This window comes from Aristolochia californica, unplaced genomic scaffold, assembly GCF_029961685.1.
Source record: "Aristolochia californica isolate CCGP_79_NKW_82.1479 unplaced genomic scaffold, dmAriCali1.0.hap1 SCAF_3, whole genome shotgun sequence".
Classification (NCBI taxonomy): Eukaryota; Viridiplantae; Streptophyta; class Magnoliopsida; order Piperales; family Aristolochiaceae; genus Aristolochia; species Aristolochia californica.
In genome coordinates this window covers 16,082,135-16,107,672 of record NW_027181992.1, presented here as the reverse complement: position 1 = coordinate 16,107,672, position 25,538 = coordinate 16,082,135, and the positions used below count along the sequence as shown (strand labels likewise).

The window sequence follows — 25,538 nt, the reverse complement described above, 5'->3', positions numbered from 1 at the left end:
TACAGAAATGTATGAGAATATGGGAAGTCAAGCTGGCATGAGGACCCCCCATTGAATCCTCAGCCTAACCCCTTTGGGAATACCTTCTATGATGCTGGATCAGGACTCATCCGAGCTGAATTAGGAGCTTATGGTGAACGAATTTTGGGTTCAATCTCTCATTATGTGCAAAGCAATGTATGGACATTCGAAGTATATGTACCATGGCTATATAAGGGTACCCATGGATAGATCCACAAGCACTCACAAATACAAGAGGAATTTACTTGCAAAACTTGATCAATCTCCATGTCTTTCAGTTTTGACTTCTTCTAGTGATCAATTTACAAAAACAAGTAGGCTGATGGTTCTGACTTAAAACCATTATAACTAACTGAAATGGGGACATTGGGATCAATCAGCTAATTATCATGGACAAACTAGAGCTTGTTAAATTGTGTTTTGATCTATCTTATCATAAGTTGTCAATATGTTTTTTAAACTATCCTTCAGCTAAATCGTTCGACTGGTAAAAGACGGCATGACAAAATGTTAGTTTTGTTTGTGAAGAGGTGGAGAAGCGCTTCAATTATCCATAAACACGAATACATTGTTTTTTATGTTATAGTTATCATCGGAGTTGTAAATTTTCTTACAAGTGCTTTCTGGCCAGATAAGCAGGTCCTTCTCTGATCCCTAGTACTACTTTCAAGTGAATGACCAATATGTGAGGAACAAGTTGAAGGTGATCTTGTTCCCGTTCCTTCATAGAGTAAGCAATGTGTTCAAACTTATCTTTGTAATATTGATTGTTACTTAATGACTTGAGGAAGTATGTTCAGTAGTCAACCAAAAAGGTTACTGGTCGTGTGTGCCTTGGCAAGATTGATATTTCTGATGAAAATGAAATTTGGTCTTCTCGACGAGGCTTTGGAGGTCATTTTTTTTTCTGGATTGTTTGTCGAAATGTCATGGGACATTCTTCAACCTTGAATTGTTGGTGCAACAGACTTTAGGATTAGTACAAACAGCATGATCGACAATTTTCATGGTTGCTTCTGCATCCTATCTCTTGTTCTCTTTCAAGAAAGTAATCGACATCCTGATAGGCTATTTATTAAAATTGTTATTAATTTATTTTCTTCATTTAGGGTCACTGGACAAGGATAACAGAGCAAGTGGGAGGCAGACTCTCCTCCAAACCTCCTATCTATGATATAAATGTTCCTGACTTGTACAGTCCCTTTATGGCTTTTGGGACCTATGTAGTTCTTGCTGGCTTTTTGTTGGGCATTCTTGGAAAGTAAGTGCAACAATACTTTTACTTTCTCCATTTTTTATATTCAAGTCTCTTTCCAAGTTCAAAAAAACGTTCAAGTCTCTATGTTACATCTGTCTTCTCCTACACAGGTTTACTCTTGAAGCTTTGAGTATGCAATTTACAACAGTACTCCTTGGATGGTTCCTGGAGGCAATTACTTTTTAAAGTTACGTTGTACATGTTAGGCCCCATTATTGGATATGGTTTCTTATTTTGGTTATGCATTCACCGGGATTTCCATGGCTATAATGGCAAGGGTGGTGAAAGTGAATTTGAATTCACTCTACTTATCCAAAATGGTTAGTGCGTGCCCACGAGGAAAAGTGAAAGTGAATGAAGTATGTAATTCACTTTCACTCACTCCAGTGTAAAATGAGTAAAAAGTGAAATTTGAGGGTTTACCCTTTGAATTCACTTTCACTCGCTCCAGTGTAAAATGAGTAAAAAGTGAAATTTGAGGGTTTACCCTTTGAATTCACTTTCACTCGCTCACTTGATGCTCTCTGTATCCTTCTCTCTCTTGTCACTACTCGACCTCGCCGTTGCCCCCCTCCCTCTCGTCGTTGCTCACCCTTGTCGTTGTCCTCTCTCTCACTATTGCCCGACCTTGTCGTTGCTCCCTTCCCTCTCGCTCGACCTCTCGCCACAACTCGGCCTAACCCTCCCTTGCTGTCGTGTTTCTCCCTTCTCCTCTCACCACCCACACTCTCAAAACCGAAAAATGAATAATTTTTTTTTTAAATTATTTTATTATTTTTTATTACTCTAAAGTCTGTCTTATTTTATTAATAAAATACCCTATTTATTACTTTTAATAGTATATTAAATTCTTCTCAATGAGTTTCCCAATTTTGTTGGGTCTATTTTTTCTTTTTTCTTTTTTTTTCTTTTTGCTTTTCATTTGTTTAATTCTAAAAAGGCACAAGATAGAAGAAACACGAGAATAAATATACTATATTCACAAGATCATAAAGTACTGACAATAAACTCCAAGTAATACAAACACACATGTGGGCAACCTTGACGACAAAGGAGAAGGTGTTTCCAGTGATGCCTTACAAAACTAAAATAACTCCTTATATAGGAGGAGGAAACTAAGGTGGATTCAACTAATTTTGAAATCCACCACTACTACAACGATAAGCCTCTCTGATTGAGGCGGTTGTGATGAGTCATCTCTATTATTGAGATTGGTTGGACTAGTGTCTCCATAATTGAGATGTTTTTGACTTGGTTGTTCTTTATCTCCATTATTGGGATGTGAAAGAGACCTTTGATGGGCTTGGTCCCAGAGAATCTTTCTTTGTCTAAGAGCTTTTACTCTTATCCGATGAGATGGCTACATTCGGCATCCCATGAGTGTGACTTGATGGAAAATGACCGACCAAAGATATTGTAGATGCCTTGATTGATGTGACAAATAAGCCAACTATGGGCCGGAGGATAGGATTTTCTCTGTCGCTGTTGGACGGACTTGGCCGACGAATCTGGTACAGATGTATCTGACATAGTCATATCCTGCAAAATTATTTTCTTTTAGATTTTGCTTTGAATAGTTGAAACATGGTAGCAATGTATTCGTCATCTTCCAGAGGTTGACTATCTGGTAATGACTCATTAGCATTATCATCATGCTCTTCAATATTGTCATCTCCTTCTTCTTTTTCTTTTGCAGCAAATGGTTCAGACACAGACATATTGTCTTCTGCTGGGTGAGAGGATGTGCCTTCATTGCACTGTGGAACTATAGAATCCTTCATTGATTCTAATAATTTTTTCATAATTTCTTTCTCTGAAATATTTGGTATCAAACTCCTTAATTGAGTTTTGAAACTTGCAAATAAATTGTTAGAGTCATAATGGACTTCTGGGATTCTGTGTAATCCAAGATCATTTTCATTTTGAATGATAGCAAATGCAATTTCTACCACTTTAGCATCAATATTGGGGAAATTTTTCCACCAACGAACACGAAATATCCGCAATAATACTGGTAGGCCTTTATCATTAAAGCCTGTAGTACAATCCCATTTCCAGATCCATGGTATAGAAAATACCATAAAGAAGATAAGACTATTACTATTTCTGGGGGGGTTTTCAAAACCTAGAGCTTTAAGCTCTGGATTGAGTCCATTTCACAAAATGAACCTTAATTGGTTCTGGTAATATTGAAGTGGGTGGCCCAAATTTGTTCAAACATGCAAATACCCAACTGGGTAGAGGTAATGACCTCTGGTAGACATTCTTTTCCCACTGGAAAAACCAAGAATGTCTATGGGAGGGATTTTGGTAATAAAAGGTATTATTCCAAGAATCCATATAATCCCAATAATTAAATTCCTTATCATTAGGAAGATTAGTTATTTTAGCTAAATCAAAATTTCCCCATGTTGAGGGATGCATGAATCTTTGTATCGTACATTTACTGTACGCTCTTGGGCTATCCCATTTAGCCACATTTGACAGTGTATGATGCATTGCTATAGAATTTAAATGAACCAAAATTGATTCAAAGGAGTACCATCGTTTTCCTGCACGGAAGGGATAGTAGGCTTCTCCAAGCCATTTCTGTAACATCTCCTAGGAATCTAAAGTACCCTCTAAGTCCTCTCTATTGAGGACTAAAATTGTCTCCGTATCCGGAAGAGTAATATACTCTGGTTCTGTTTCAAGTGTCTCCTTATACGACACTGGGGCTTTGCCATTCTTGTCCAAGGAATATCCTCTTTCTTGATTTTTGCGGCCTCGACCTCTTGTTTGATTGCCACGTCCTCTCATTGGGAGTGGATTGCCCCTTGCGGGGTTATACATAATTTTGACCCTGGAGAAATTCACGGGTTAGAAAATCAAGTAAGGAGTTTAATTCTCCTTTGATATGTTCTATATCAAAATCAAAGGCGCTTAATTTTGCCTGCCATCTGGTAAATATTTGTTTGGAAGTAAGATTCTTTACATCCTTCTTAAGAATCGATTTGGCAGCTGAACAATCAACTCTTAAAAGGAATTTCTGATTTAATAAATCATCTTGAAATTTATGAATACACTTAATTATTGCCAATATTTCCTGTTTAACAGTGGAATAATTATTTTGTGCATCATGCCAGTTACCAGAGGTAAACCTAACAAGTTCTTCTTTACCAGCTGGATTTCTTTGTTTTAAAATGCCACCAAAGCCTATATGGGAAGCATCGGTCTCTACAACCTTCAGATAAGAAAGATTAGTCAGATTAAGACAAGGAAGTTGTTTAACCTTGCTTTTAATTAATTGGACTGTCTGAGTATGTTGAGGAGTCTAAGGCTCAGGATTCTTTCTGAGTTTTTTATGTAATATTGCTGAGTCTTGTGTAAGATGTGGATAATAGTCAGCAATATAATTGAGACTTCCTAGAAATCTCCGAAGTTGAGTTTTCTCCAAAACCGAACCATGAATAATTTAGTTTAAAAATTATTTTATTATTTTATATTACACTAAAGTCTGTCTTATTTTATTAATAAAATACCCTATTTATTACTTTTAATAGTATATTAAATTCTTCTCAGTGAGTTTCCCAATTTTGTTGGGACTATTTTTTTCTTTTTTTCTCTTTTTGCCTTCATTTGTTTAATTCTTCTCTTTTTTCCCTTCTTCTCATTCTTCTCCTTCTTTCCTTTTTTTTTTCTTTTTTCTTTCCTTCCCTTATTTTCTTCTACTTTTTCACCTTTTCTTCCTCCTTTTTTTCTTTTTTCTTTTTCCTCTTTTCTTTGTTGTCCTTTTTCCTTGTGGAAGAAAAGAACAAAATTGGAAAAAAAATGAGAAATTTGAATTTCTCCTCAGGAAATTGGGAAATTTGGTAGGAGGGGGTACTCTTTTGTAATGAATTTTCCAATTTTTTTTGGAGGGTACCCTTTCCCAGTGATATTTTCACTTCTCTGTGTGAGAGGTTTTTTTCTTCTCTTTTCTTTTTCCATTTTCTTCATTCTTCTCCTTCTTTCCTTTTTCCTTTTTTTATTTTTTTATTTTTCATGTTTACCCTTTTTTCCTTCTCTTCATTTTTTTTTCTTTATTGATTCCTCCTTTTTTTCCTTTTCTTTTTCCTTCTTCACCTTTTTCCTTGTGGGAAAAGAGAACAAAATTGGGGGGAAAATGGGAAAGTTGAATTTCAACTAATGAAATTCCCAATTTTTTTCCTTGGGAATTTTACTAGGAGAAATTTCAAATTTCGCTATGAGAAGGTACTATTTCCAACTCAAGTATGTATCTATTTATAACGAAATTCTATTCACGTAGAATGTTTTTAGTCTCGTAATAGTTGTAAAGCAAGGACTCCTTAGGAGTAAATGATTTTTTGAGCAGAGAAAGTATATTACCCAATGCTTATTCCTCATATTGGAAGTTGTTTTATTATGAAGCAAATAAGTGAGAAAGGGCTATCTTAGAAAAGTTCTAAGGATGAGGATATAATTCTTATTATGCTCGTATTTTTTACGCTTTATGTTAATCTTTTGTTTCTATATTAAATTATCATCTCGATATTATTGTTATAATTATGTCTGGTCAAACTAATGGTCCTATGACTCTTCCCTTCACTATCCAACCTAGTAACTAAGACAACTATAACAAATTTGAAAATATGGTGACTTGTCCTACAACACATAAATACAAATAAAAAAATCCACATGACGGTTTCATTGTATTCCTCCTCCTCAATTTAATTATATATTTTTATTGTTTTGAAGTAACATCGACACTAGTTTAACCACTATTCAATCATAGTTGATTAGGATTAGATTGGCCCAATGTATTATTGGGTTTTATAACATCGGTAATAATGTTAATTAATAAATATAAATTATAAAATAATTTTTAATGAAAAACACCCACAACCACTCATTAGTTTCTACTTAATTCATAATTTCAAATATATATTTTTCATTGACGGAATTAACATATATACTGGTTAATGGGTTCTTAATGTATAAAAGGTTGCTTAGAGAGAGAGAGAGAGAGAGAGAGAGAGAGAGAGAGAGAGAGAGAGAGGAACATGAACAAGATTAATAATGAAAATTTTGTAAACCTTGCCTCTATTCATCAAAATAAAATATAAAACTAAAATTAGTTACAACATCTCTCCTAAACTAATTCTAAGTTGGGAAGTGGAAAGGAATAAAAAAATCAAAGCATGGAAATGTTAAATAAAGGTCACCATCTAAGGCATCCTACAAGATAGAACCAGATTATTCCACAGTTTGTTAACAAGCTCTTCAAAAGTAATCTAGCTTCACTTCAAGGTGTGCTTAGTATTTTCATCTCATCAATGGGACCCTCTGATCCGTCGTTACCAGCTAAAGCTGATGGATTCAAAATGCAGGTTATCAACCAAACCAGCAGAACAGATCGCTGCCACACGTTGCCGCATCCCCTTTGGCCCGCTGGCTAATACTTCAACGCTTGATTCATCACATGACTCCAATAGTATTTCTGCCATGGAAATTAAATCCGAGCTTCAGTCATCATTACCATGAGAGGATTAGAAAAGAAACAACAAATTAAAGTTTGGTTACGTATATGCTTACTTTCAATGTCCGGTCTCTTGCCGTAGTGAACTTTGATGGATTGACTGAGTGACTGATGTGGCTGACTCTCCAATTCTCTGTCACCATTATTGAACCACGACCCATCTTCGATGACCATCGCTTCCATGACACTTCGCTTCTTATTCCATAGAACCGCAGCAGTAGATGCAACAACTATGGATAAACAGATGAACAGATGAACAACATGTTAAGCAACGATCTTGAGATGTGAGGGAAGATCATGTTAGTGTTGAGGTCAATTGGGTAGAAATAATAACGTGTGGTGATCCCCAGCAATATCAGGAACATAACGAAGGAGTTGGAGATGATTGCGGCAAGCCAAAGCCAGCCGTTGGGACCCAAAACAGCTGAGACCGGGGCATGACACGGGTTAGTCTTGAACCACAAGGTTCGCTAGAGATGTTTCTGCTTGTTGTTTTCACTGTTGGGTCCTTCTCTAGTTACATAGGCGTCGATTAGCAGCCGCAAACGGGACATATCACACTCAGTTCCGGCGAGATGTAGGAGGAGGTCAGTCATGGAGAGTTGTTCTGAGTTCCTGAAGATACAAACGAGTTGCACTTGTGGTAGTACTGCTTGTTGCTATAGTGTTGAGCTCTGGAAGATTAATTCTCGAATGATGGATATGAATGGAGTGATCCCGCTGCCTTCGTTTACCATCACAAGCTTGTCGTGCCTATAGTTTGAAGAAAAATTCACAATTATGGTGGACGGCTACTGCAAGGCACCAACAATTGCTGATGAGAAAAGGGTTTTCAAAAACATGAAGACATTTGCTGGATCTTCCTATGCTTTCAGCAATACAATTTTTGTTCCATGATTGTGTAAACAGCAGCAGCAGGGAGAGGTCATTGGGTTTTGCATTGAGATGTTGGGGGCAGCATATGTTGATGCCATGCCCTTGGCTGTTCAATTTCTCAGAGAACTCTCTTCCGGGACTGAAGTTACCATCCAATCACATGCTGGAAGGGAATGCTCTGCTTATGATAGTTCAAAGACTTGTGAGCTACTTGCATTTTCATGCTTTGTCATTGGTGACGACCCTATGCAGGCCACACAAAAGGGGCATGTACCTGACATAAGTATGCTGGAGCCACGGGTGAGAACATTTCAAACTGAAGTGTTAAAAAGAGAGAGAACAGGTGGCGAAGGCATACTTGTGATCTATTAGCCTTATCTTTTTGTTTACGAGAAAAAAGGGAGAGTGAAAACTCAAGTGTGGATTTTAAAGTAAAATTTGACATCTAAAATGAAAATGCACAAATGGTATCAAACAGGTGGCTCCAGCCTAACAACTTGGTATCATAAAGTGCATTTGTGCATTTGTGCACAGGTGGCTCCAGCATAACCTGATATATTAGCCTAACAACTTGGTATCAAACAGGTGGCTCCAGCATACTTGTGATCTATTAGCCTTATCTTTTTGTTTACGAGAAAAAAGGGAGAGTGAAAACTCAAGTGTGGATTTTAAAGTAAAATTTGACATCTAAAATGAAAATGCACAAATGCAGAGAGAGATAATTCTAAAAAGTCTCTGTAATGTTTAGGGATTGTAAACTCTTTCAATTTTTATATATTATGTTTTGCAAACATCGGAAAAGGGGGGAGTGGGGGATTTAATTGAGTGTGGACTCCTAATCCACAAGTAATTTCTTAAAAAATTACAGCCATTTACTCATAATTGATCGATAAATCACTTTACAATGAATTATGAATGTTAGGTCAGCTTTTCTTAAATACACAAAAAATGGCTTGCTTGGCTCGTGTAAATTTCCCACGACACGTTCACTTGAGAATATAATGAACATTTGTTGTTCTCCTTAAAAGTCTTGGATCCTTAGGTCATTTGCATGTTCGATATGTTTCATGCATGAATATCCATATTTAAAACATGTTAAGATAAATTAGCAATCTCTTCCTTATAAAATTATAAGCTAATAGGAGTTGCACTGGTGGAATTTCCGAAAACAGGATAACAAAACTTTGTTGTTCATTTGTGGTGTGTGAATAAATTTTTTTTACTTACATTTATTATTATTTTTAATTTTTTGCACACATACACTCTAAAATTTTCATAGTGTTGTAATCTATTTGCCCTATCTTTTTTTTTACGAGAAAAAATGGAGAGTGAAAACTCAAGTTTGGATTTAAAAAAAAAAAAACTTGACATCTAAAATGGAAATGCAGAGTTAGATAATTCCAAAAAGTCTCTGTAGTTTTTAGGGATTGTAAACTCTTTTAGTTTTTTATTATTAGGTTTAGAAAATATTAGAAAAAGGGGGGAGTGGAGGATTTAACTGAGTGTTGACTCCTAATCCACAAGTTATTTCTTACAAAACTATAGCTCATTATTCATGATTGATCGATCAATCACTTTACAATGATCTATGATTGTTAGGTCAACTTTTTGTCAATGGGCAAAAAATGGCTTGTTTGGCTTGAGTAAATATCCCACCGCATGTTCACTTGAGAATTTAATAAACATTTGTTGTTGTCCTTAAAATTTTTGGATCCTTAGGTCATTTGCATTTTCAACATATTTGATGCATGCATATCCATATTTAAAACATGTTAGGATTAATTAAAAATCTCTTTCTTATAAAATTCAAGCTATTATGGGTTGTACTAGTGGAATTTCCCAAACATGGTTAACAAAACTTTGGTGTTCATTTGTGGTGTGTGAATAAATTTTATTTACTTACATTTATTAATTTTTTTTAATTTTTTTATACAAAAACCGTAAAAAATTTATTTTGTTGTAATCTATTTGCCTTAGGTTTTTTTTTCACAAGAAAAAAGGGTGAGTGAAAACTCAAGTTTGGATTTTAAAATAAAACTTGACAATTAAAATTGAATTGAACAAATGCAGAGAGAGATAATTCCACAAAGTCTCTATAATTTTTAGGGATTGTAAACTCTTTCAGTTTTTATATATTTGGTTTTGCAAACATCGAAAAAAGGAGGGAGCAGGGGATTTAACTGAGTGTGGACTCCTAATCCACAAGTCATTTCGTACAAAATTACATCTCGTTATTCATAATTGATCGATCAATCACTTTACAATGATCTATGAATGTTAGGTCAGCTTTTACTAAATAGGCAAAAAATAGCTTGTTTGGCTCAGTTATATCCTACGGCACGTTCACATGAGAATTTAATGAACATTTGTTGTTCGCCTTAAAAGTCTTGGATCCTTAGGTCATTTTCATGTTCAACATGTTTATCTCTTCCTTATAAAATTATAAGCTAATATGGGTTATATGGATGGAATTTCCGAAACCTGGATAACAAAACTTTGGTGTTCATTTGTGGTGTGTGAATATATTTTCTTTACGTACACTTATTATTGTTTTTAATTTTTTGCAAACATAAACTCCAAAATTTTCATAGTGTTGTGATCTATTTGTCCTATCTTTTTGTTTACGAGAAAAAATAAGAGTGAAAATTCAAGTTTGGATTTAAAAAAAAAAAGAATTTGACATCTAAAACTGAAATATAAAAATACAGAGAGAGATAATTCCAAAAATTCTCTGTAGTTTTTAGGGATTGTAAACTCTTTTAGTTTTTTATTATTTGGTTTTGAAAACATCGAAAAAAGGGGGGAGTGGTGGATTTAACTGAGTGTTGACTCCTAATCCACAAGTCATTTCTTACAAATATATAGCTCATTACTCATGATTGATCGATCAATCACTTTACAATGATCTATGATTGTTAGGTCAGCTTTTTGAAAATGGGCAAAAAATGGCTTGTTTGGCTCGGTTAAATATCCCACTGCACGTTCAGTTGAGAATTTAATTAGCATTTGTTGTTCTCCTTAAAAGTCTTGGATCCTTAGGTCATTTGCATTTTCAACATGTTTGATGGATGCATATCCATATTTAAAACATGTTCGGATCAATTACAAATCTCTTTCTTATAAAATTCCAAGCTATTAGAGGTTGTTCTAGTGGAATTTCCAAAACATGGATAACAAAACTTTGGTGTTCATTTTTGGTGTGTGAATAAATTTTATTTACTTACATTTATTATTGTTTTTAATTTTTTGCATACAAAAACTATAAAATTTTCATTTTGTTGTCATTGAGTTGCCTTATCTTTTTGTTCACGAGAAAAAAGGGAGAGTGAAAAAGCAAGTTTGGATTTTAAAATAAAACTAGGCAATTAAAATTGAATTGCAAAAATTTAGTAGCAATTTTATCACTGGTGGTGAGCTATATGTTTTTTTTTTTTTTTTCGAGATTTTTTGCACTACCTTCTTTGTTCTCTTACTTTTCTTAAATAAATTCAAAATTTATCTTCCTAAGAACGCTCTTATTTTTTCAAGTAAAGTATTGTTTAGAATATGGCAAGCACCTCCTTCACTCCTCTACTTGTGAAGTTTGTGGGGAAGAAGGTCGGGTATTTTATCCCCCAAGGACATCCTCTGCGATAGGTAACACTTGGTTCTTCCTTCTCTTCAAAGATTCCATTGAATTGGTGATCTTCCTTCTCTTTTTTTTTTTTATAAAAACACACCTAGAGGCAAGGTAATTCTAGTAGTATATGTTGATGATATCATTTTAACTGGGAGTGATTCTGAGGGCATCCAGGAAACAAAAGAAAATATATGTGCTGAATTCATGATAAAGGATCTTGGACTACTTAAATATTTTCTAGGTATTGAAGTATTACAATCCAGACATGGGATTGTGCTATCCCAAAGAAAGTATGCCCTTGATGTACTGGAGGAGACAAAAATGTTGGGATGCAAACTAGTAGACACTCCTATGGACTCAAATACAAAATTATATCCAGGTATTGGAGAAGATGTAGATATCAGGAAATATCAAAGACTAGTGGGAAGATTTATTTACCTGTGTGTGACAAGATCGGATATATCATATACAATAAGTGTGGTGAGTCAATACATGCACAAACCACAACTTAGTCTTTGACAAACACTTGAAAGGATATTACGATATCTGAAAGGAGCTCCAGGAAGAGGGCTTCTCTATAAAAATCATGGTGACTTCAACAACGAAGGTTTCTCAGATGCAAACTGGGTAGGATTCCAGGATGACAGGAAATCTACTTTGGGATTTTGTACAATGGTTGGAGGGAATTTGGTTACATGGAGAAGCAAGAAGCAAAATGTAGTAGCACGTTCTAGTGTAGAAGCAGAATACGACACACACTAATAGTGAGCTCCTATGGATAAGATCTTTTCTCACTGAATTGGGATTCTACAAAGAAGCTCCGATGGATCTATATTGTGCTAATCAAGTAGCAATACACATTACATCGAATCCAGTCTTCCATGAAAGAACAAAGCATATTGAAGTGGACTACCATTTTATACGAGAAAAGTTCCACGCGGGTCTTTTATTTCTAAAGCATATATCATCACAAAGTCAAGTTGCAGATATTCTCACCAAGTCAGTCACTCACAAGATTATGTCTACCATCTGCAACAAGTTGGGTATCTACGATGTTTTCTCACCCCCATCTTGAGGTGGAATGTTAAAATATAGGACCCGCCATGGTTCACGAGCTGGTGGGACCCACCATGACGACTTGGGATGCCTAGAAGAGTCCTCACCCAAGCTAGCACGAGTTAAGAGATAAGAGGCACAAGTTAGAAGACTTGAAGATCAAGTGGGACCCACAAAGATACCACATGCTGGTAATCTTATCAATATGAGCTGGAAGATCATGTAGGACCCACAAATATAAGACCACGAGCCAACTTCCTCTCTTATGTCCACATGATTGAAGAAGAGTTAGAGTTCAAGTTATATTAGACCTCTAGTAGATTGTGTTATCTTTTCATGATAAACTTATCTTAGAGAGTTAGAGTTGGAATGCAATTAGGAGACTTAAAAGTTAATTGTATAAGGACTCTATCACTTCCTCTATGTTGAAACCAATGGGCTAAAAGGCTCGAACCTTTTAGGAAAGCAACTCCACGGATCTTATACAAGGACTGACCCAGTCGATATAAACACAAATTCCAATACTCCCCCGCACGGGAAAACCCGTGGATAAATTCACCGAAAAAACCCGGGACAAACTCCTGAAAAAACCTAGGACAAATTCACCAGAAATACCTGGGACAAAATTCAGTGGGAGCGGGACTCGAACTCGGGACCAACCTGCTCTGATACCATGTTGAAACCATTGGGCTAAAAGGCTCGAACCTTTTAGGAAAGCAACCCCACGGATTTTATACAAGGACTGACCCGGTCGATATAAACACAAATTCCAACACTCTACTATAAATAGAAGTGTTGTAATTCGGAATTAATCAAGTTCTAGAATTCTTTCTTGAGTAAATCTCTTTCTTTGCTTGGTGCACACCTTTCTTCTCTTCTTCTCTTCTCTCTACCCGAGTTTTTTTCTTCTTCTTTCTCTATTCTCTTACTTGGAATATTGGAAAAGAGATCCTAAATTTAACAGTTATTATGGTGGGTCTCACTTTATTTTTGGAGACCATTAATTTGGCGGTTATTTACACCCCTGCAGATTACAACACCCATCATGTCGATGCCATGTATAGCAATTTTATCGCTTGTGGTGAGCTATATGTTTTTTTTTGTCGAGATTTTCTACACTACCTGCATATTTTTGTTACTTTTCTTAAATAAATTCAAAATTTATCTTCCTAAGAACGCTCTTATTTTTCAAGTGAAGTATTGTTCAGAATATGGCAAGCGCCTCCTTCACTTCTCTACTTGTGAAGTTTGTGGGGAAGAAGGTCAGGTATTTTATCCCCCAAGGACATCCTCTGCGATAGGTAACACTTGGTTCTTCCTTCTCTTCAAAGATTCCATTGAATTGGTGATTGTAAGTAACAAGAAAAAATTAAAAGAGTCGTTTAGCTTCACAACTTACAACAGTGTCTGATTCAACATCAATGATGTTCTTCAGGAAAATCCTACCAGGGCTGATTGTAACATTTTCAATGTGGGCAATCCAAACAATGAAGTATTGTGAAGCAACTTGCTGAAATTATGAGACAGGTTAGTGAGGGATCTTGATTGAATCGAGCTTAAGTTGTATGGTGTCTTTGTTTCCTATAGTGAGGATTGGTGTTGTATTTTGTTGTTGATGTACGTAAAAATAAGTGGTGAACCATCATTGGAGGTAGCCACAATTGATGTAAGCTCCAAGGTGTTATATGGTGAAGGATATGATGACCGCGATGACATGACAATCATCAACAAACAGTTTGGTAAGTTTGTTTGCTATCTTAGCTATTTTGTGGCTTCAATGTTGCTTAAGCAAAGGCCCAAATTTTGATTTAGCATAAATGAACGTAAATTCTGAGTTGGACATTCCTATATTCTGGACGGTTAGTTTGTGTTTCATAAATATTGAGCACAATTGGGCATGTCAATGTCTACTCCTTATTCTCCTTGTTTAACTTTATCTGGAATTGATGGTATTTTCTTGGTCACTATTGGCTTCAATTCTTGTTTTGGATGTAACTTTGATTTTCAGTTGTTGGGTGCACCTCTAATTTTCTCGTTTTCTGGCTGGAACCCAAAAACTTGACTTTAGGATCTGCTTGAATCCACATTGATTTACTAACACCGGAGATAAGCAGAAGATATCAAGCTGGCCACCGCAAAAGAGATGGCATCCCCGTAAAACCGTTCACTTTCAATTGGTAAAGTGTGTAGTTTTAGAGATGCAGGGACCATAAGGAGAACGTGTCTACTCATTTCTTTCTTTTTCCAATAGAAACAAATGAACACGGAGAACGAAGGCAGTTTCTTGTTACTCTATGAATAGGTGTAATTTTGTTTTAAGGCTTATTTATTTAAATTGATCATTTTTTTTCTCTTTAATCTTGCTTCGTCAATTCAAATATGGAAAGAAAGAGCTATAAAAATGTGGGACCTCACTTGGCATCTGATCTTTCTTCATATTGCCCCACATTTTTCTATTATTTGTCTCCCACAAACTCCAAGCCCATTAGGTTATATTTGAATCGACCATATCTCTCCTTGTTAGATACCTTCTTCCCTTCTCTCTCCTCCCGATACAAAGGAAGTCATCCAACAAAAAAGAGAGGGGAAGGCGGGGTAGTCCTCTGCTGCCAGCCCTTTATGCCTCCTGCTCTGGGCAATTTGTATTTTAGGTAGCCTTTTCCTGCTCTGGGCAATTTGTATTTTAGGTAGCCTTTTCAACAATTTCAAGTTCGTTATAAACTGAAAACTATAATTATAACAATTCGATAATAAAATGAAACGGTGAAGATGAGAGCTAATTACTCAAGGTCTCCTTCAATGTAGACATTATTATTATGGGCAGCCAATGAATTGATCTGGTATAATATGTATACAAAATTGTTGGATATTAAATGTTTCCAACAAAGTTTCGTTGGACACGACTTATTACATAAGAAGAAGATGGATTTCCACCTTGCAGGAAAAAAAATGATGGTCCAAAACAGAATTTATAAATTTGATAACTCATATTACTACAGGCAGACCCAAATGATCTTAATCCAATTTCGATCTCCTCTTTCGTTTTCTTTGATCTGAATTTTCCCATCTTCGCTTTTGCCAGATCGTCAGGAGTATTGGAGAGTAGACTGACATCACGCCAATTCACACCAGAAACCTCGTCCGGGTACCTGAAATACCTGACAAACTCCCCTCGTATATCGTCAACGGTAATTCATGGAGCTGACGCAATTTCCTTATTTGCAGGACAGTGAGAGGAGTAACGCGGACGAAGCAGAAAGCCAGTTTAGTTATATACATGTATATACACGGACGAAGATCATTCGGACGCGACGACCGCAAAGCAAAGGCAATCGTCCTGTTTGTGGCGGAAGAGCCAGACACCCATCATAAGCTCGAGGTGTTGCCACTGCTTCTCTTGTAGTTTCCTTTGCAAATCATTTGATTCCACAAATCTTCTGTAATTTTTACCCTTGAAAACCAGCCAGTCGTTGCTGGGCCACTTGGCGAGCTGAACTTCATGCGTGCGACCCATTCTATCCAACACCCGAACTGGGTGTCCACCTTTCGTCCTTCCCTTCTCCCACGCTCTCATCTCCCTTGAAAGCGCCTCCTGCACTGCTTTGGGTAAGAGGAACCGATTGCTTTGGGCCTTCATCTCGGTGGCTGTCAGGTTTTTCTCGTCGAAGACCAACGGAAAAGCCCCACAAATTCGCGTCACCGACTCCACCCACCCGTGATGTTTCTCGACCTCCTCCGCTGATCGAAGCTTCTTGTAAGATCTAGAAGAGGGTAGCGAAGCGATACCCCTTTTCTTGGAAGTCCGTTGTCGTCTCCGCTCCTCTTCCTCTGCTATCTTACATGCCATGTCTCGCAGCTCAAACAGTTGGCTGAATTCCGGTGGCTTGCGCGCCTTGATCACCAACTTCATGGTCGATTGGAGAGGTGTGCCGATCGGAGAGGGTGGTATGTGACAGCGACAATGAGAGTGAGAGTTAGAGATTGAAGACTTTTAATATATAGTCAATGAGGTTGCCTCTTGGATGGTTCGGGTTGTCATTAGGATTGTGCAACTGCTTTAGTTTCCTGTTTTGATGTTTCCAAATTGAGATTCTTGAATTCCTATTCCAATTAAAATTGATAGTAAACTACTGCAAGTTAAGTTTCCTACTTCAGTTCAGAACTAATGAACTTTGTCTCGTTTAATTTCCTATTCACCGTTTTGACATTATGATGATAAAAGAGTTCATTCCTTCACCAAAATTATATCGAATCCCAGTAACAAAATGCAACGTCTTTTCTGGGTCTTCCCGGCCTCCTCATCTCCCTCTGCTCATAGCAGAAATTGGCGTCATCCACGAGGGTAGATCTCGACGGAAACCCGATACACCCGATTTCCATATGCATGATCGTTGCTGGAGGCTTCATTGGACTCCACCTCTGTGAGAAGATCCTCTCCGAGACTGCTCACAAGATCCTCCATGTCGATGTCTATAATCACAAGATTAAGCATCTTCTGGAGCCTGACGGTCTTCCCTGGGCCGATCAAATCCAGTTCCTCCGTATCAACATCAAGCATGAATCCCGCCTTGAAGGCCTCACAAAAAATGGCAGATCTTGTTTGTTTTTACTTTCTCTGTTGCTCCGACTATGCAATTTGAGAATCACGGTTTTGTTTTTTGTTAACTCTGTCTCTGTTGTTATTAACGGTGGGTGTCTCATTATTTTCATAAACCATTAATTTGGCGGCTATCTGCACTCCTGCGGATTAAGACACCCATCATGGCGACGCCATATATCTCAAATTTATTGATACGCTGCCTATGGTGAGCTTTCTGGAATTTGTTTTTTTTTTGTGTGGAGATTTTCTGTGCACCCTGTATAGTTCTCTTACTTTTCCTTACTAAATTCGAAATTTATCGTCTTAAGAACACTCTACTTGTGAAATCTGTGGGAAGAAGATCGGGTATTTTATCGCAGGGACGATCCTCTGCGATAGTTAACACTTGCTTCTTCCTCCTCTTTAAACTTGCCTTCAGTTCGTTTCCATTCTTTTCTATCCACTTGACCTGCTATTGTTGGCTGTTACATGTTTGCTTTATCATGCCACCTTGTCTTGCTGAAACTACACCTGTGGTTCATCATGTGCCCAATTATTGATTGTATTTTAGTGGATTCTCTTATTTTTAAAGCTTGAGCATTTGTTGCTAACACATTTAACAGAGTTTGCTGGTCTTCCAATTTACACAAATATCTTGTTGGCATGAGTTGAGAGGCTAACCTTTTTGAATTGGAGAAGTCTTCAGTTGGTTTTGGAAGTTTTCCTCATTGCCGAAAAATGAAATTAAATAAATAAACATAGTCTTTTAAGGATTCTGCATTTACAATACCGATCATTCTGTACTTGGTCAGAATTGTGTGTGAATTTTGATAAAACTTCAATATATGATACTCCTTTTTTGATACCACAAAAATGAGGAGCTATCTAATAATCTTCTTTTAAGCCTATTAAGTTTTACATTTACGAGTTTTTTTTGTGGCATGTTTAACCGTTTGTGTAATTTATTTAGGACCATTCTTTCCTTGACTTCTCAGATACGGCAGAAACTTATCTCAACAATTCTCTGTGAATCTGTTTTTGAGATATGATTGTAGTTTGTCAAAGGTAATTCTTCTAGAGTACTTAGGTTGTAGTTGTCATTGTTAAAACTTCTAGAGTAATTCGGTTGACACTTTGCTTGAAGAGAACATCTGTTTTAGGATTGAAAGAGATAGATAGATATTAGTGACATTTAATCATCTGTTATAGCTACTTATGTATTGACATATTCATGTTTAATACTAAAAACAAATCAAAATTTTGAATTGCCAGAATGTCAACTCTATTGGCCAATACAAGATTTGCTAAATATTAGGTCCTATAAATACTTATGTCAGAGTTCATTGTTTTTAACGGGACTCTGTCACTGTAGCTTGTTGTTTTTTGAAGAACAGGTAAATTGGGCAAATGCTTCCACTTGTAGCTTGGTGGTTGATGTCTCTATCATCTATATTTGGTGATTAATGATGTTGGACAGATTCAGTATCTTCTTGTACGTCTACCCCTCACACATGATCTTGTATGTGTAAATGAAAATCTGTTATTAAGATTTCAGGATTATGCTCTGGGTTTTCAAGCTTTGTTCTCTTTTCTTTTATGTTATTAGTAGCTTTGCTTGAAGATCAAAAATAAAATAAAAAGTAACTACAGTTGATTTGAAGTAGAGTCTCTCTTATGATTTTTGTATCACAATGTGTTATGCTTTTACTTCTTTCTGTTGTTATATTTTTAAAATAATCCAAGAAAAGACACATTGGTTTCACCATTGTCCTAAGATTGATTTGAAGATCTATTCTTCTAACAGGATTGATATTTTTATGTTCTCAAAGAAGATGCTTCCTCCTGCAATTTGTCCTATTCAGGAGCAAAGGTGATCATATGCATGTGCTAAACAGTTCATTGGAAGCCTAATTTATGGTAGGTAGGTGTTAGAAAATACATCCTGGGGTATTTTGGTCATTTTAGCCTCCACAACTATCATCATAGTCCACAACTAATGTTTGTTATAAAAAAATTACATCGATTAAATAGAGACATTGAGTAAGCTAATAAGCTAAGTTTCTGACATCCCAGCCCCCAGCATGAACATTCACATACTTTGCCTGAATCCTCCCTTCCCCATGTAGCATCTTTTGGAGGAAGATGGGTAAACTAGAAGAGCACCTAAATTTGAAGGCTGGAGTCATGACGAACCCTTCTGTGATTGAGTATGGCTGAAACACATTGCAACACGCCACCACAAGAAAAATAAGGGCAACATCGGGGAATAACTTGACCTTTCCTATGCTTCAGCTACAAAAATTGAAACACTAGATGAATGAGAACATAGCTTCACAATTCTAACTTTCATGCAATGTGCCAATTTTTGTTCTGGGGTGATAACGTCTGATCTGAGCACACACGAAAAGAGGACTACCAGATAGTTGCAGCCTCAAGTAGACCAAATCCCTAACCATGAATATTTTCTACTATGGGTTCCTATCTTATTGGTCCATCTGATTTCTGTCAGCAGCTAAATGTCCCTTGAGGTCACACTTCACATTCCTATCCTTCAACTACTGTTCCATTTCTCTGCTATATGGTTCTATGGTATAGGTCAATATAACCGATGGTGGCCTGCATTTTAATGACTCAAATGAAGTTGTGCCGATGGCTGAAGGAAGAGTAATGTTGTGGAATCAATCAACCCAAGGCCAAAGTTTCAGCAACTGATTTAGCTAATTCCCAAACAAATTAGGTCGATGCACCAATTCAACACTTGTGTCTAACCATTTCTTTGAGCATGATAACCTGTGTTTCTTTATGAATTGGTGCCCTGTAGAGTGAAAAATTCCTTCTAATAAGTATTCATAAAGATTGAGTCCACCAGAAAAATCAACTTCAACATGTCAATTAACTTCTCAAATTCCTTTGCAAAACCCTCTGAATTGTGTGAGTAGTATATTGGCATGAAGTCAACATTATACCATTCAACCATGGATTTGGAATGAAATTGGCGGTTAAATTGGTCGAACAAAGATCATTTTAACTAGTTCAACTAGAGCTCCTGAATGATTTTCAAGACACTTATTAAGAAAGGTTGAAAGAATCACATGAGTTGAAAACACTCGGTAGTAGAGACATGTTCTACAGCTTTGAGTTGCATACTGAAGGCAATTGTCATACCTACTTTATCTTTGAGAGACGGAATGAAGGAGTCACTGTCACTTTCTCTATCCTGTAGCGCTCGGATAGTGGCTTAGGCTGGTAGTGGCTTTTAGAAAATTTAGTAGAAGTCATCATCAAATCTTATGTGTTGTCCCATCTCTCCTTGCACATTTCCCTCTAGGAATAGTCAAACCAAGTTCCCTGCCAGCAAACATGAGCTCAACGACATAGCAGGTCCTTCTGTTGAGGTTCCCTGTACTATTAAACTAGAGGAAGCAACACAGCAGCATGACTACTTGCACTTTTGCAAGAAAAGAAAATCTGACTTACATGCAAGCTTTGCCAAACGATAGCCAAAACTAATAAAACCAAAACAAAAAGACAAATGCAGTGCCCTCTGGGATTTGAGTATATAACCCCAGATTCTACCAATGGTAAGTCTGGAAAGATTGAAAGTGTGCCTCATTCTCAGGTAAAAGATGAAGAAGTGGAGGACATAATGATGTGGGGAAATCCGTCTCACATTGGTTATCGAATCGGATGAACGTTGACATGTTATTTGGGAAAAAGCCTTGTAACTGTAACTATTCATTTTAGGATAGATCCAAACCCAACATTAAAATTCTTTTTTTAGGTATTTCTCTCAGAAAATTAATGTATTTAACTCTTCTTAATCAAGTTACTTTTCTCATTGTGTTAAAGAAATTAATCTATTTGACATTTCCAGTCTCCTTAAGATGCACCAAATTAAAATCAAAACATGCACAACCTGATGTTAAAGTGTGTGATGTGATTTATATAGTTTTCTGCCATGATGTGATCAACTACAGGAATTTCTTTTTCTTGCAATTTTTCTAATCAATGTCATTGAAATCTCTATGACGTTCTTAATAGGAGGGAAAATTTAAACCTTCAAAAGTTGAGGAAGATCGTGCCTTCTTGCTCCAATTGCTTTTCTGGTTCAAACCGTCATTCAGGTTCCAATCAATACTTAAGTCTCTTTGCCAATAGGAATACAGGCAATGTCTATCAATGATAAATAACTTTTCCTTTTCCTTACTTTACTTAAATCATGCTTTCTTTTTTGTGGGATCAGAGCAATTTGTAGCAATTCAAACTGTTTAGAGTTTTGCATCAATATAACTCGTCACTTACTGATAGGAGACAGGGTGGTGAATACTATAAGCTAAGGTTAATCTAGTCCTTGAGAGGAATAGATACCCCAGATTTGAGCATATGAACCTATTGATTTAAAGTGTGGTTCAAACACCAAGACCGGCTTTTAACACTTTAAAGAATCTTCTTCCGTGATTTTGAGTGCAAAAAGTTCCTTTAGTATCCCAAATAGCAAGACTGTTGGTTGACTGATGTAATTGGATTCCAAGTCCACCACCCTGGCAAGTGGTAGGTTTCCTTTAGAATTCCAATGAGCTCGATTTTTCAAACTAGGAGCTGGAAATTTTTGTGTCAAACATCTTTAATGAGTGTTGGATTTACATCTAAAGGACTTTTTAATTAGCTGTAAGAGATTCCCCGAATACCAATTTGCAGCAGCGTGGAAATTGGCAAGTTGGTGAATTGAAGAAAGTTCTTAGCTTTTATTCTTATATGTTGTGACCATCATTCTCATCAACATTTTTTCAATGCAACAAAACTTTTATACTTTCAAAAGGAGCCAAAAAAAAAGGTCATATTAGTCACATAAAATTTCTTCCTTTAATTATCTTGAACTATTTGAGAATACATTTCCTGTCAGTTGGTTTGATTTTGTTTATTTATAGAGGACCATTTAATGGCAACAGTTTCAGGCCTTCTAACTGTTCTATTTCTGTAGTTGGGTTAATTCACCTCCTTGTGATGGCTGTGGTGGTAGAACAAGTGCAATAGGCATGGAACTCACTCCCCTGCCTTCTGAGATTTAGTTCGGAGCTTAATGAGTTGAACTTTACCAGTAGAACAAGATGATGTTGCATTTTTATTAAATTTGTGCATAACTACCAAATCTATTAATCAATGAAATGCATTAGGATGTTTTGTTAAGATAGGCTTCCCACCAATGAAGTGCCACTTTATGTGCTCCATTAAACAGTGCAAGGCAAAATGCCATTTCCAATTTGTACTTTCAGATGGTTAATCAATGAAACACACGGTCATTCTCTATTATTACTAAGTTGTGTATATCCTTTTCTTGCTTGTTCTGTGTAGTTTTCTGTGTAATGGACAAATATGTTATGTAGAAGGAAAAGAATCTTTAGAATTACTTCTGCCAAATCTAAAGAATTACTTTGTTGATTGAACCTTTATTATCACTGCTATAAGTTCCAGACCGGATATGTTGACAGAACTAAGACCAATTGGAACCATCTCTGGTTTTGAAAATTTGAAACATGTCAAAGTGTAAAAATTGGATGATTTGGTTGGTTCTATTAATACTGTTTTGATGAACCATTAAACCAGCTGCATAATACCATCATTCCAATTTGCATTTGAAGAATCTTGGAAGTAAATATTTTTAAATAATGGAGAAAGTTACCACTCTTTCTTTTATTGAACTAATAAAGGAAGCCAAAGTGGTATTAATAGGTTTTGAATTAGTGATTATGCTTCACTTGTCCACTTCAGAACATCTTGAAAATAATTGTGTGGACCAACTGACTACATATATCTAGCAGGACAATACTAAACCAGCATTGAAAATCATTAAGGACTACATGGGACAATTGCTAAATAGTAGCGGCTAATCTAGACGAGGAACCATGCAAAATAAAAAAACCTTATGTGCGGTGAATGTACTTGATGTCAACAACTTGGGCTGCTTGTACCTCATGACTTTTAGGGTCATATTATTGTAATTGCTTTTTTATTATCTTTTATAGAACCTACACCATCAACTTATTTCTTGGTACTGCACATTAAGGGTTAGCTCGAAGAGGGAAAAAAGAATGAAAAAGGGTGTTTGGTGGAAAAGAGATAACTATATTGTTCAACATTGTGGTCTTTGAGTCAACTACAAGTTGGTAAGGAAGAAAGTATATGCTAAATTAAAAAAAGAAAAAGACTAGCAGTGTGCTTATCAAATTGGTTATTGAAACTAGTCAACCTCGAATGGAAATTACCAAATTGTACTAATCTGTGTTCAACAACAAGACTCTCTTACCATACAACTCGTGTAAATATAACTCGTTGGATTGAGAAACAAATCTATCCCAAAATGATTAGTTACTTAGGAGGCCTATTGCTAAATCTTATAACCATTAACTTTTTTTCCCATTTCTTAATGTGTGACTTTTTCCCACTCAACACTTCTCTTCATGTCTAGGTTCACACATAATGGGCCTAAAACATCGACAAAAACTCTCAATGGAATAAACAACATTGATTCTCACCCCATGAAGCTCATAATACATACATACCTCAGGGAACACTAATTGGGCTTTGATCCACTTACACTTGCTGCTCTGATACTACTATTGGATTGAATCATGTTCCATCCTAAAATGACTAGCCACATAGGAGGCCTTTTGTTTATAAGGTTTTTTCCCTCTCAACATAACTCTTATTGCATGGTGTCTACATCTCAGCTTATAGTAATAACTTGTTAAACTTGGAAACATATCGTAATAACTTGTTAAACTTGGAAACATATCGATCTAGTAAAAATGATAGAAATATTTTTGCAAATTTTATTAAGACTTGAACCTAGTAAGCTAGTTATTTTTATCATGCGGCCTTTCTTAACAATCTCAAAGGCCTAAGGTGAAGGTAAGGCTTTCTACTCACTAAATCTCCATTTCTAGATCTTGGACTTTAGTAACCATGTGTGGACGAAGTGCTTCTCAAATTTGCTCGGAAGGGAACAATTATTTGGTTGTCTTTTTATTTTATTATTTTTGCAAAGAAACATTTTGATGTAGAGAAATGGTAGACCATGTGCAAAAGTAACTGAAAAATATTAACTTTAAGAATGTAAAGAGAGGATTTGAGAGGGAGCAGAAAAAGAGAGATATGAGAGAAGAGATAATTATGGAAATACTCTCATTGGAGGTGTGCTTAACCTTGATCCACTTAAATAACTTAAGTGAAAATTACAGCTTTGCCCTTTTTACACTTAAATTCACTAAACTCCTTATATCTCCCACTATACATATCCAAATTATATGAAACTTGAACTAGAGATAGATCTAAACATGTAGAACAATATAAAACTTACTCGAGAGATCACATCTAATGTAAGAAGACAATACTATCCTTCAATTATTATTATAACACTCTCCTTCAAGTTGGATATATCTATCTATCTATCTATCTATCTATATATATATATACATAAGTCTCAGCATGTTACGGAAATATCCAAATTCGTGTTTACCCAAAGCGTTAGTAAATACATCTTTAAGTTGATCACCAAATCAACAACATCTTTTTTCTTCACAGTATCTCGAATGAAGTCACAATATACCTCAATTTGCTTGGTTCTTTCATGAAAATTGGGTTATCTGTAATGGATATGGCTGTTTGATTGTCAAATACATAGACATCTACTCATCTCTTTGTAGATTCACCTCTCTAACCACCGATCTAACCCACATCAATTTACTGACTGTATGAGTCATGACTCTATACTCAGTTTCAACACTGAAGAGGACCACAACGTTTTACTTTTTGCTCTTCTAGCTTATCAAATTACCTCCTAAGAAAGAAACCGGCGGTAGATTTTATGTCAAGTCTGGACCTAGCATAATTGGCCTCAAAGAAAAATTCTATTTTTAAATGATCATGGGGTCTAAAGAATAACCTCTTTCCTTGTGACCCCTTTAAGTACATTGTTGAAAAAAAGTACAAGGGTATTTTGGTTATTTTACCTTACCCTCACTCTCATATCTTGATGTAATCTTGTTACTTATGTTGAATTATGTCTATGTTCCAATTTTCATGTGTATAGGACATGTAGAATGGGAGAAATAAGAATATTAGGGTTGCACTTAACTGAGGGGGATTATTGTAATTTTGTCAAACCAACTTAAATAAATTGGTTGGGGGTTGTGGACGACCCCCAATGCACCTCTCTTTTCAGAGCTTTTTCCTCCTCTCTCTAACTCTGTCATTCTTTCTCCATCTCTCTCTCCTTACTTTTTTTTCATGGTATTTGAGCAGAAGATCACTTTTGGGATGACTCTTTGTCAACATTTTCATCATTAGAAGTCAATGTTTATATAAAAGAAGGATCTTCTCAGGTTTTCCGGCTATTGATTGGTAAAAATCCATTTTTTTCTTTTTTTCCCTCTGCCATAAACCTAGGTTTACTGGTTCTACTATTCCTAGGACAATTCTCTATGTTTTAAACTTCCCAAAAGGGTATTTTTATGCTTGTCCTGGGATATGCGCCAACTCCCATTCTGCCCTTGCTGACATTTCACCAATTTATGCTAATGTCAACCCTAATTGTTGACTATTTGGGTTATTT

The 25,538-nt window shown here is 36.1% G+C and overlaps 1 long non-coding RNA gene and 1 pseudogene across 1 annotated transcript; both read left to right on the top strand.

The window, feature by feature from the left end:
* The first annotated feature begins 7 nt into the window (after positions 1-7).
* On the top strand, positions 8-8,222 carry LOC137959407 (uncharacterized; annotated as a pseudogene).
* Positions 8,223-18,680: 10,458 nt separating this feature from the next.
* Positions 18,681-22,212, top strand: LOC137959874 (uncharacterized). Its single transcript, XR_011114084.1, has 3 exons — positions 18,681-18,844; positions 20,969-21,051; positions 21,909-22,212. It is a non-coding gene; the product is annotated as an uncharacterized lncRNA (long non-coding RNA).
* The last annotated feature ends 3,326 nt before the right edge of the window (positions 22,213-25,538 follow it).